Raw genomic sequence first — 13,778 nt, forward strand, 5'->3', positions numbered from 1 at the left:
ACCCCCACCCACGTTGAGTTTTCTTCGTTCGGCGAGGCCCCACAACCACCCGAGCCCCTTCGATCGCACCGGCGAACTCCGGCGAGCTCTGAAAAATTGACTGACCCAATTTTGAAATTTAGTCTACTGTGATTTAACTAGTGTGGAATATAAAAGGGGAAAACCATAAGCATTGGGAGTATAGTGTTGAGCGTGCCATGGCGGATCTGAAGGTGCAAACCGGACAAACACAACTTCGCAACCAAGACAAGAAATGAGAGTAAAGCAGTGGCGATCTATTTTCTTGCTGCGATAAATAAGTTGAGTAGATACGAAAGAGTACCGCCTCTGGTGCGGCGCTGTGTACGCATCTGCTGAGAATTTGACGGTGCTGCGGTAGCGATGGCTGTCGGCGGCGTGGAAGAAGATCTAGGACGGTAGACGGTGGCAGCAGGGCGCGGTGGACGAGACGGTCGTAGGAGCGGCGGCAAGGTTGACGACGGCGGGGATGAAGCGAGAGGACGGGATGCAAGGATCCCGGTCCGAAGCCGTGGATGAGAGAGGTCGATCTCTTGTAATGGACGGCGGCGTCGGGGTATCAGCTCCGGCATGGTGGAGGAGGAGGGCGGTGGATGGGGTGGCAGACGGTGGCGGACGGAGGAGAGTGGGGTGGAGAGGGTGTTTTGGCGCCCACGGAGTACGAATGGGGAAAAGGGAGATAGAGAGGAAGGGGGGAACCATGTATTCAGGGCGCGCTTGTCTCAAATGCGAGGAAATTTACAAACTTAGCCCCCGTTTCAAATTTCTACTACATCACAGCAACATTAGTCGGTAGGGGATAGGACGGTAATCTCGCATACACCGAATATTTGCCGACGAGAGTTTGTTTTTGGCGCCCACCGTGTATGAATATGAATCGGGGAGGGAGTCGATTTCGGCCGAGGACACACTGTGTTTTGGTGCCCACCGTGTATGAATCCAGGTGAGAGGCAGTTACGTCACGTTTGGGTGAAATTACAAACCTACCCCAATCGAAACCTATAGAAATCCAGCAGATAGGCTTTGCGTGGCAGGGATAGGCAGTAGTGATTTCCATCTCGCAGATTTTGGTTTCGGGCGGTTACTGCGACTTTCCCCGCTTCGTTCAAATTTTGCAGAGTGCATGTTTACCGTGCCAACTCAATTCGGATCCCGTTTGTATTCTATTTTTTTCAGGCGGGATCCATTTTCAATTGGAATTACATTCTATATACATCATTTTTTATATATACTTTCAAAAGCACAACAAAGAATTCTGCTCCTTTATATGTATAATATGATTTACAAATACAACGATCTCGAAATCTTAAGGTTGAATTCAAAAAAATTTAACCAAATTATGTTCTACTAAAATGTATGGATCAGTAATATCTACATATTAAATAACATAGATGTGCGTGAATTCATATGAGTATGCATGTTTGATAGATCAATTTTGGTTCGAGTATGGATTAAATGTATCATCATCTCGAATTCAAATATTTGAATCCCTTTTTTGTTCACTCCTTTCACGCCCATCTCTCTCGCATGCATGCTCCTTCAGGTAGCTATTACTCTCTTTTCTCCAGCTCACCCGCACGCTCACTTCATGTTTCTCCTATCCTCGCAAACATGGTCTCTCGATGTCTCCCTTGAGAAGTGTCACACTCTCCCTATAATTATACATTACACGATTTTCATTATCTCTCACGTCTCTACTGTTCTCTGGTATCACTCGGTACCTAAGCTTCTTTTTCACCGCCACACACACAGTTCCACTCGTCTTTCACTTTGTCTTTCTCTCTATGGGATTCTCTCACACACCCTATATGTCTCTACATACGACTCATACCACTAAAATTACTCTCTCTCTCTCTCTCCTGTAGACACAACATTTGTTGCGGTCTCCTTTTCGTCTCCATCCCAGACTGACATTATTCAATTGTTTACCGATCAGACAACCCCGACTACCATCTCCTCTCTCTCTCACAGACACACACACAACTCCTGCTTCCACTCCACTCCCCTTCCCGACTACCGTCTCTCACACACACACAAAACTCTCGCTTTCGCACCCCGACTCGTATTTCTCTCACAAACATTTATCGACTAGCTAGCCTCTAGATAGGTTTATACACCCGCACACTCGTGCTTCCACCATCGCATACATGTCTCTCTCCCGCTCCTTGTATCTATGTAGATTTTTCTTCCCTTCTTGAGACACACCCTCTCGATCGTGCACACACACACTATCGCCTCATTTTAAGCTGATACCTATCGCACACACACTCCTTGTGTCTTTGTCACACATGCACTCCATCCTCCTCCACTCTCCCTCTCTCTCTCACACACACACAAGCTTTTTGCAACAACTAGCAAGATGCCCATGCGTTGCACGGAACATCAAGATGCATTTGTATGAGTAGTTTATCTTGTGGGGGAAAAGGATGAATTAGGGAAGGCCTTATTTGCAAATGTGGAGAGGGGTGTGGGTATCTTTTTGCAAAATTGCCATAGTTTCCTTCCTATCCGTCAGATATAGATAGGACGGCCTATATTGCAGGATGGCAGGCACACGATCATCACCGACAATGCTTTTTATAAGAGTAGGGATAAAAAATAGAGTTGGTGATGATGGTGGGCCTGCCATCCTGCAATGTAGGTCGTCCGATTAATATCTCACGGATAGGAAGGAAAATATGGCAATTTATCCGCACTCTTCACCACATTTGCAGATAAGGCCTTCCCTCGTTCATCCTTTTCTCCCACAAGATCTTGATGTTCCGTGCAACGCACTGGCATCTTTCTAGTAAGAGTAGAAATTAGACATATACCACTTCTCGAATCTTGAAACCAACAACATTCCTCCCTGATCTCATCAAAACCGCCAAAGGAATATATTTTGAGTGAAACATAGCATATTTTTAGTGATATACGTATTTCAAAACTAGACTTTTTTTCTATCAAATCGGTGAATATGTATTAATCTACTTTGATCGTGTGGCAACGCATTGGCACATTGCTAGTAGTTATTATAATTTTTTGGACACCAGACAAACGGTGGAGTACATATACGAAGAGAAGAGGCGCACACACGCAGTCGGCCTCTCGCTGTCTCGCACACATGAGTGTTACGTAAAGGCAACGTTAGCAAATAAACCCTAAAACCCTAGGTGCACGATTGCTGCATTCGCGGGTACCGGGTACGTGGTGGAGCACCTTTGTAGGAATAGTCAGCTGAGCACGCCTCCTCACCGCGTAACTGCTCTGACACAGACGCGACCTCTCATAGCGCAGGCATTGAACCGGTGCGCCGACCAAGAGGGCCGCACTCGTTGCAGGCCCGACTGAGCACGCCTCCTCGCCGCGTGCAACCAGCTTAAGACTGCCCCGCCTGCTTTCATTGAATCCGCGCGTGTGCTGGCAACACGTCCTTTCGCGAGCCGGTGGGCATTTTAGAACACAAAAAATGACTAAAATATAATTAATTTACGCATGGTCTTGACTTGTTGTGCTCGCACTGGTAGCAGGAACTAGTAGAGGATTTTCTTTATTTATAACTCTCCTCACATTTTTTTGGCTTTGAAGTGAATCATGGTTGTGGACATTATGTATGAATGTGCAGATATCTGTGAACATGAGTTTGATGTGGAAGTTGAACTTGTAATGTCGGGCTTGCGCGTGAACTATACCATGTCCAATGCTTCGTCTGTTATTGTTTGGAAAGTAATTGCTGTTATTACATGACCCGAAAAAATACATTTTGTGCCAGATCGGTAGATGCACGGACATCACAATAGGCATGCTGACTGGATAAACATTTGAACCTAGCTATTATAGAGGAAATTTTGTATTGACAACAGTTTTAGATAGCAGGAGACGCCTAGCGTGCTCTGCCTTTGCTAGCTTATTTCTGGCTTCTTCCATCTCTTCTTTGGCTCGGGTGAAGAGAGCATCTGATTGCTCTTTTCGCTTCTTCAGGAACTCAGCTACATTCTCAAGGGCTGCTGCATGCTTTCTTTCAGCCTTTACTAATGCCACGAGGACACGAGCAGCTGACGACTCCACCTGGCTTGTGTGTAGTCCAGCATCATCTGGGAATTTGCACCTTGTGTCTAATCCAGCATCATTAGGGAATTGGCACCTTGTGTGTAATCCAGCCTCATTTTGGAAACATGATCTCGAGGTTGACCATACTTCCCTCCTCGCAGGAACTGCATCCTGACATGAAGTTAGTTCTTTTTTAGATCAATACTCAGAGCAACCTAGATCCATTTAGTAGAAGCCAGATAAACAGAACTCGGAGAAGTGAGTTCAAAAGGAAAATACAAATAAAAACAGACTACAAGGTGAGAACACCCACTTCCTACATCAAGCTAAAAACGGAAGCATTAGGATGATTAAGACTCTTCTTATTACACATCGAAGAACACCACGCTTAAGAGAAACAGAAACTACAACATATACACATCAAAGATCATGAGGCTACACGAAAGTAATTGAAAGAGTGTTACTTACCAAAGCTCATTTTACAGGTTCGGTGCAACTCCTCTTTAACTTGCCACACTCCTTGAAGATGTCCCGAATATCCCGTGTTTGGTCTTCATTGCTCCTCTGCATGTTCGCACTCGTGGTTTTAAAATCTCAACATGGCAAGAAAAATATACTACTAGTAATACTCGCGCATCATGTGGGCAACATTAAAGGACTCGTCTGCCATGTTAGAGCATCTCCAACAGAATCGCAACGCGCGGCGCTTTAAAAATCTCAACATGATATCTCTACTCTCTTCTCTACTATTATATTTATTTTATATTTAGTATTTAATATTTATCTCTACTTCCTTTACTGTCTACTTTTTTTCTCTATACTTTTTTTCTTGCAATATAGGTTGTCCGATTTATATCTGACAGATAGGAAGGAAACAAATGGGAATTTTGCAAAAAGATACCCATACCCCTCTCTAGATTTGCAAATAAGGCCTTCCCTCGTTCATCCTTTTATCCCACAAGATAAACTACTCATACAAATGCATCTTGATGCGTGCAACGCATGGACATCTTGCTAGTTCTAAAAACCTTTCCATCATTTGCCACACTGCTGGTTGCAGATGAAAAACCTACCCAAAGACAACGCGATACAAGAGTGATGCACAATTACAAGCTGATATTGTGTTGGACAATGGAGGCTATAACCAATTAATTTTGCAGGAACAATAGCACCCAAGAAATTTGAAGGGTAGATATGAAAAAAATTGGAACGACACATGTACTACTAAGTGATTCAATACATTACCAATCGAGGAGGAGAACGATGGTCTTGGCGGCCTCTGTGAGTCATGGTCGGCAACGGGAGTCAGTTCATTGTCCATGACGGTGGTACTTCTGCGCTTGGCATCGGCTTCCGGGAAGTAGATCCGAGACCGTGGAAGACGATGCCGGGGAAGAGGCTCCGTGTACGATGACGATGGTGGACCGGCTCCAGTGCGGCGTACGAGATCGTCAATGAGGCAGATGCGCTGCGGTGGACGAGTGCGCCGATGTAAAGGGGAGGAGCACGAAGGCTGCGGTGCCGTGGAGAAGTCTATTTTGTGGTGGGGATAGAAAATGGGGAGTATTCAGGTGTACTACTCTGGGTGCCGGGGTGGGGTTGGCTGGGTAGGGTGAACCTGAAGTTACGAAAACAACCCCTACCAAGCGTCATCCGTAGGCCTGTTCCAAAGGTTATGATGGTAACTTCCCACTGGTCGAATCAGGGTTGCGGGAGATTTTCCCGCCGACCTCAAAATTTTGTGACGCTGAACTCCCCGTGTGGTGTGTTGAGTGATTCGGCTAAGCAACTAGCGAGTAGTAGTAGTAAACTCTGCATATTAGGTTTGATCGAAGTCAAACTTCCTAAAGTTTGACCAAGTTTATAGAAAAATATAAACATTTACCATAACAAATATGTATGATGTGAAAGTACATTCAATAATGAATCTAATGGTATTTATTTGTTATTGTATATGTTAATATTTTTTGTTATAAGCTTTCTCAGAGTTTACAAAACTTGACTTTGACCAATGCTAATACGCGGGCTTAAATAAAAACGGAGGGAGTACACATTTGTTTTCTTAGTTTGTAGTGAACTAGTAATTTGTTGAAATTGTGAAATAAATATATTAGGCTATTGACTTCGAATGTAATGGTCTATACAATTCAATAGTTACAATCATTGTCGAATCCCAAGATGTATACAAGGTCTATAGTACTTCAGAACATGCTCAAACTCACATAATCCCAGTCAAATGAGAATCTAAATGCATTTCATAGTTATTACTTTGTAGGATGCAACAAAAACAACCATAACTCTACAGCAGCCATTATAGAAGCAACATTTTGACATATCCCAATGTGTGAATGAAACGTGCAGAGAGAGCTTTTGAAGATGGAGCAGATAGGGCGGGAAAGATTGTATGTATGTGGATGAGAGAGTAGGAGACAAACCTAATGAGACAGAGAGAGAGAAATAGAGAGAGAAAGGGAGAGGAAGAAGTTAGGTCTGTGAGAAAGATGGATACATGTAATATACCTGAGATGCGTGTGCATCTAGATTCTGTATACGTGGAAGGAGAAGAGACAACATGTTTGATGAGAGAGCTGGAAAACATGGACGAGAGGGGAAGGATCTCATGGGTTGAGGGATTGACAATTTTGTGCGGGAGAGAGAGGGATTGGTAATTTTGTGCAAGAGAGAGAGAGGGTGGGGGGAGGAGTCAGTCAGCCATCGTCACATCACCCTGCTTCCAAATGACCCCGCATTATCTAGCGCGGTGTGGTCGCCGTCTTTGATCTGCTCGATGCCCTCTTTGAAGATTGAGGTGTTGTTCATGTTGGGGTGCAAAGTAGCACAAGCGAGAGTGGTCATCGTATAACCTTGGATGGGTATGAATAGTGTGCTCAGGGGAGTGTGTGTGTGTGTGTGTGTTGTGCTGTGTGTGTCTCTATGTGTGTGTGTGTCAGATATTGAGAGAAAACAAACCTAAGGAGAGAAATGGGTATTCACGAAGAGATTGTGTGGGCCTTGAGGTGGGCAGGGGCCGGGTGAGGGTGTCAAAATGTGCGCGTTGATGCATGTGTTGCATGCGACCGTGCGAGGGACGGACGAATCGAGAGAGATGGTTGTTGTGTTACAGATGCTCCTCGCTCTGTCTCTTTCTCTCCCTCTCTCTCTCTCTCACACACACACACACACAAGTACGACCCTGTTTGGTTCCAAATAAGTCACCAACTTATAAGTCGAAAAGTGCAAAAAGTGACTTATTTTGCCAAACGGACCCAACTTATAAGTCACCCCAACTTATAAGTCATAAGTTGCTCCACCCCAACTTAAAACTTACTCCCTCCGTTCCAAAATAGAAGACCCAACTTTGTACTAAGTTAGTACAAAGTTGGGTCATCTATTTTGGAACGGAGGGAGTATAAGTCACCCCTTTTTACGTGGGTCCCATCACCTTTACATTAAAAAACAAGGTGGGAAGGTGTGGTCAGGTGACTTATAAGTCAGATGACAACCAAACAGGCGTGACTTATAAGTCACTAATTTTAAGTCACCTGACTTATAAGTCAGGTGACTTATTGGAACCAAACAGGCCCTAAACTAGAAGACCGTTCTCTCATGTATACACAACGTATCGGCATCTGTCTATGTCTCACTCATGCATGATCATTTGCACATTCACACCTCTCTATGTCTGTATCACACACACACCGTCTCCACATTGCCCTTCCGCCACAACACACATATGGACACATACACACGTTCTCTCTCAGTCACACACACAAAATCAGTATTAAAAAAAACTAGGGTGCACCTAAAATGTCCAAATCCAAATAAACATGAACTGGAGCTAAATTCAAATATATGGAAATATTGCAGCGTCAAGAACTTTCACAGGAAAAAAAGTTGAGTAATATTCGAGGATTGTTTTCACACACACAAAAAGATTCGGTGGATGTCCTTCGAGCGCGACACGGTGACACACCGTTCGATCGACCGCGCGGCCGCGGTTCACGCGCTTGCACAAGATTCTTTATCGTGGCTGTGGTACTAACTAATAAAAGCGCTGCCTAAGTCTAATGTTTACGTGTATTAGTATGGTTTTCTTTTAAGTTTGACCAACCTTATATATAAAACTAAAGTAAGCTCCCACACGCGCACTCATCAATATGCCGCCACCGCCGTTGCGCATGCCGGCGCCCGCCTGCTCCGGCCAACAATTTCTCGCCCATCACCGCCGTGTCGCCGCCATCCCTGTGCCATGAAGCCGAAGGATCGCCCGCTCACGTCGTCTGCAGTCCCTCCTTGCGATGCCGCCGCACTGCCAAGCACGCGAGCAGCTGGTGGAGCCGCATCTATGCACGCAGCGTACGAAGAGGAGGACGAGCGCGTGCTCCAGCACGCCGGCTAGGAGGAACTACCGTGTCATTGTCGTCTTCGGCCGCGCGGAGGAGGCGCGCATGGTGGCTGTCGCGGCGGAAGCCGGTCGCGCGCGCGTCGAGCCCGCAAACCGGGTGCGGACGCGGAATCTACCTTCGAGACCTTGAATGCCACGTGGATCCTGCAATCTGAAGGAGCAATTTGGGTCAGTCGACTCATGTGAGCCGTTTGATGCAACATGGATGGCTAGAAGGGCTTCTTCCACCTCTTCTGTCGTCTTCTTCCTTCGCTCCGTCGAACTTCTTTCACAAATCGACTAACCCAAATTATACTACTAGTACGAACGTATTAAGTACAGTAGGAACACGAAGATATGAGCAGTAGTACCAACTGCAAGAAGAACAGTAGTAAGACATAGTACTAGTACTATTGTACGCACTAAAGAGTTCAAATAACGAGAAAAAAGATAAACATAGTTCTGCTGGGGCCTCAGCACAACACACCCTTGAAAATAAACTAAGCAACTAGTCCGCTTGACACTGCAGTAGAACCAGCATGAGCGACGGCACTGCCACCTACTCAGAGTCCGAGTCCACGTCCTCGACTTCGTCCTCGTCCCTCTTCCTCTTCCTCTTCGCCGACGCTTCTTTGCTTGAACCGGACACTGGGCTCTACTTCTTCATACAACCCTTGTAGATATTTAAACAAAGGTAGGCATCCATTGCTGCGTACAGGATGTGATCTTCATCTAATGTCTTTGACTCCCATGCTTGATGAAACTCGTGATGAGGTTTCTTCAGTTTAGCGTACGAAGGATCAATCATGGCTGCTTCCAGGGTCAGCATTGAAGGTTGAGAGGAGGACACCAGGCTTGCCTTCTGGAGATCAAAGGGCTGGCCTACAACGAGACCTATCTGATGCAGGACATACCTGTCGTTCTTAAATCCTATAGTAACGAATTTCCCTCTTTTGTCCTTGAGGAAGTTCTTAAAATCCTGGCACTCAACGTCAGCATGGCATATGTGGTAGACCAAGCAAATGTTATGTATGCAAACCTGGATCACGGCGGGCTTCTTCCTCTCTTCGTCCTTTAGATCCTTCTCTCGTCCCTGGACTGTGGTGTACTCAACATCTAGCCCAGCGACCCACTCATCCGTTGAACTGTTGAACATGCGTAGGAAGCGAGCAAGCCATGCTTTCACCGTCTCGGATCCACGTGTGTAGATGACGATGAACTGATCACCGGTGATGGCTCTAACCTGGTACTCAGCGGCGACCATGGAGATTTGGGAGGCCATGGATTTTGGAGGAGGGTTAGGAGAAGTTAAACTATTGTACCCCGCAAAAAAACTGGGAGCTAACTAATGTGAAAGGACGGGACGACTGCGAGCGAACTGTTGTAAGGTAGAAGACGGGGACGAGTAGGGCATGCGAACGGCGTGGGGTTGCTGGCTTGCCCGGTGGATAAACGGCTAGAAGCCCCCAAAGAGTTCTCGAGAACTATGAGGGACCCACTAGATGTCATGTCTACTAGACCCATATCGTAGGCCTGACGGTATAGCTTCTGCCTGTTCGCACGCCATGCCGGCGCGTGGATGTAACTTCACTTAATTCCGTCAAACATCGCGCCTCCCACGACCTTCGCCTCCCTCGCGCGGTCGCACCCTTTGAGACTACGACCGGCTATAAATGAGCAATTTTTTTGCCTTTTTTTAGACAAGCAATTTTTTTTGCCTACTCCGCATGCATGATACTCCCTCTGGTCCTTTTTACTCCCGTCAACCGTTTGCAAAGTGTTTGACCAAATTTATACATTTTTTGAACACCACCTTATATTAATTAACCAGCCACACCAGTACACTCATCGATACAATATTCACCACACAGGGCGGTATGTTATTTACAAGAATACCATCTAATCTATTGTCAAAGCTATACTTAGCGATTAAGTGTGCACCTTATTGGCCGAACGGCTAATCTTTGACAATTGAAGATTGTTGATCAACTTCGAGATGCTCAACGCTTTCATCTTCAGGTCACACATAGCAGACCTTTCATAGTCCCCCGATGCAAGAGACACTACCACAAAAGTGCAATCAGTCTCTAAAATTACAGGATTATGAAGAGAAATACCTATGTAGAGACCGGCAATGCAAGCCCTAAGCTCTGCTTCCTCCACGCTTTGACGGGCATCAATGAAATCCCACGACCAAATTTATACTAAAAATATCAATATCTACAATACTGATTATAATGAGTATAAGAACTACGTTTTATAATGAGTGTAAAAATATTGATTTAACATTGTGAATGTTGACACATTTTTCTATAAGTCTGGTGAAAGTAGAGGTACATACACTTCAGACAAAACTTAAATGCACAATGCAGACTAGTTCCTCCGTCCAAGTGCATGCCATGTCCTATCTTGTCATCACAACAAGGTTAGGTATTAGAGTACCACTACCTCCCTTCTAGTTTAAAGGGCTCGATTCAAAAATTTCACCTACTCTTAGCAAGATAGTAGAGGCGGTGGAATAGTTTTTGAAGTCTGCAAAAGTACTCAACTAGTGTTGTCGTTCTTCACAAAAAATGTGTTTACCAATGCATGCATGAACACTAGTTACTCTAACCCCCTCTCTTCTTTAATTCTTTGCCACATCAGCATGTTTGCTATTCCCGTGTGCATGATACCAGCTAAGATACCACCATTATGGCCAGCCTTAATCATCGCATGCAATAATTTAGTGCACCTTGAAATATGAACATGTGTGGGGCGTGTATGTTTTTAATGACTTGAGACTATACCTAGCCCGGCATGCAAGATGACTTATTATGCACCGTTCCCCATACCTGCAGGAAGCCCGTTCATCTCCAAATCTTTTCCTCTCCATGTGTGGAAACAATATGCCTGTCAAACTCTCCTTCTCCCTCCGGCGGTCCCACCACTCCACCCCGTGTGAAAAAATCTGCATGCATGACTCTCCTGCCCCCACGCTCGTCCAATCCGTTGTGACCAGCAATATTTCCACCCCTTCGCTCCCCCGTAATTTACTCCAACAAATATGCCCACGTAGTTGTTACTTAACTGTAGGTGCATTGGGTCACTGACATATGGGCCCAACAGGGGTCTGGCCCACATGTCAGTGACGCAACTGGGCCTGCAGTTAAGTCAGTGCAGCTCAGTCCATATCTTACGTAGGTGTGCCATTGCTCGCTATAAATACCGCGTCTCCCACGACATCGCTATCTCCTCCCCCTCACGTTCACGTTCATCGCTATCTCCTCCCCCTCCCTCTCACGTCGATCCTCCAGCGACTCCGGCATGGTGAACGGGTAGCACGTCTCGTACTTGATGTTCTCCGCCAAGGGCCAACAGTGACCGCTGCACGCATCCATGAGGTGATGCACCATGTCCGCCGGTGAGCCACAAAACGGCATCAGGCACTCATAGCAGTGGACGAAGGGCTCCTTGGAGGCATCGACCAGGCCGTCCATGAAACAGGAGTGGCTGTAGGGGACGTTGCGCCAGTTGAATATATGAGCAAGTTACTACGCGATTTAATCCAAATAAGCACAAAATAAATCATGAATTCTACCACGATTTCGAACAGGAAGGACAGAAACACATACGGTGCAACGGGAGCAGCACCGTTGGCGTTGAGGTTGTCGCCCATGTCCAAACACCACGTAGACACGGTCTTTGAGCACGGTTCGTAGTCGTTCCATGCCCGGGCATTGAAGTTTGTAACTATTTTAGATTAGAATATACTACTCCTCCAGTGCTAGTAGTAGAGAAGAGTCCTACTCTACTACTCTACTCAAGCAAGTTAGGGCATAGCACTGTAGGGAGTACCAGTATTGTGATCACTCAAGCAAGTTGTCTAGCATCGACATGACCCTACGCTGCTGGTATGTGTCTCGTAAGTCAAGCGGCGTGCTGTAGTCATCATCACCTGTCCACTTCCCGCAGCACATATTGGCTTCTCCATCTTTGTCCGCACATAATCTCGTCCAATCTTCCATCCCCGCTAAGGCGCCTCCCCCCCTCGTCCGAAACCCAAGCACTAACAATGGCAGAACCGAGAAGCGTCCACCAAAAGAGTGGCTGGAATTCGCTCCCCACAGAGGCAATCAAGCTCATTGTTTCGCGTGTGGACAACGTCAGTACCATGCCGCTCGCCGCATGCTCGTCGGGGCTGTACCGTTTACTCAAAGCCCTCAGGCAGGAGCTTTTTAAGCCAGCTCCTTTCTTGCTGATGCCACCTGATCTTCAGAAACAACGTGTCATGCAGCATAACGATCGTAGGGTGGCGAGCATCAACCCCCTTGACTGCGATCAGATCCCCGTCAGCCTCAACCCTATTAACGGTATGTACTGGGTCGGCATGAACACGTCTTGGATGGTGCTCGTCGACGGTCGCGGCAGCTGGATGCTCATGGAGGTCTACACCCGGCGATTGATCCCCCTTCCTTCGATTAACACTGCACTGCTTTGGCACCGCGGCCCAGAATACTCGGAATCTTACAGTAGCCAACATGATAACAAGTTTGATTTGCTCAAGGTTGTAATCTGCCAAGTGCCCACAAGATCTGCGAATTATAAAGACTTCAGGCTAATTGCGTTCTTCAACCGCGGTCTCGCCTATCTGACAGGTCACTGCAGTAAGTGGATAAATCTGCACGTCCATCGCAGGATCATACATCCTCCATGGTTCTCTGATGCCATTGAACACAAGGGCTTCATTTACGCCGTCGACTCCTCCTATGGCTGGACATATTGCTGGCCTACTCCAATCATCGCTAAAAATGGCTGTTACAGCAGTATGTTACTTTCCTATGATATCATGATGGCTTGCTTATATAACTGTCAACATTTGCTGAAAAAATATTCATGCTCATAACATGCTATTCTTAAGATTGACTAAATCAAGAGCCCTTTTTTATTTGACTCCAACTTGATATGATGTCGTAGGCCACCTGGTGTCCCTACCCTTCCTAATCCCAGAACATTTCAAAGAAAAGCAGCATGGCAGTTGCAGGTGGTTCCTGGCTCGATCAGACGACGGCGAAAGATTGATGATCGTTCGCACGTACCGGACGTGTTGTTTCGCGGAATACAATCACAGTCACTGCAAGGTCTTTGAGCAGGATCCCAGCTTCTTTGGGCCTTCAGGAATTTTTGACTGGAGGCTGGTAAGTAGCCTTGGTACACGCTCTTTGTTTGTCGGACTAAATTATCCGATTAACCAGGAGATAACTGACAGCAAGGATCATGATGGCAGCGCGATTTCGTTCATCAGGCAAAACTGTGTGTACACAGCGTACCATGCGTCTCTGCATGCACCATACCCTGATATGTGCCG

Source organism: Triticum dicoccoides, chromosome 4A, assembly GCF_002162155.2.
Source record: "Triticum dicoccoides isolate Atlit2015 ecotype Zavitan chromosome 4A, WEW_v2.0, whole genome shotgun sequence".
NCBI classification, from domain to species: Eukaryota; Viridiplantae; Streptophyta; class Magnoliopsida; order Poales; family Poaceae; genus Triticum; species Triticum dicoccoides.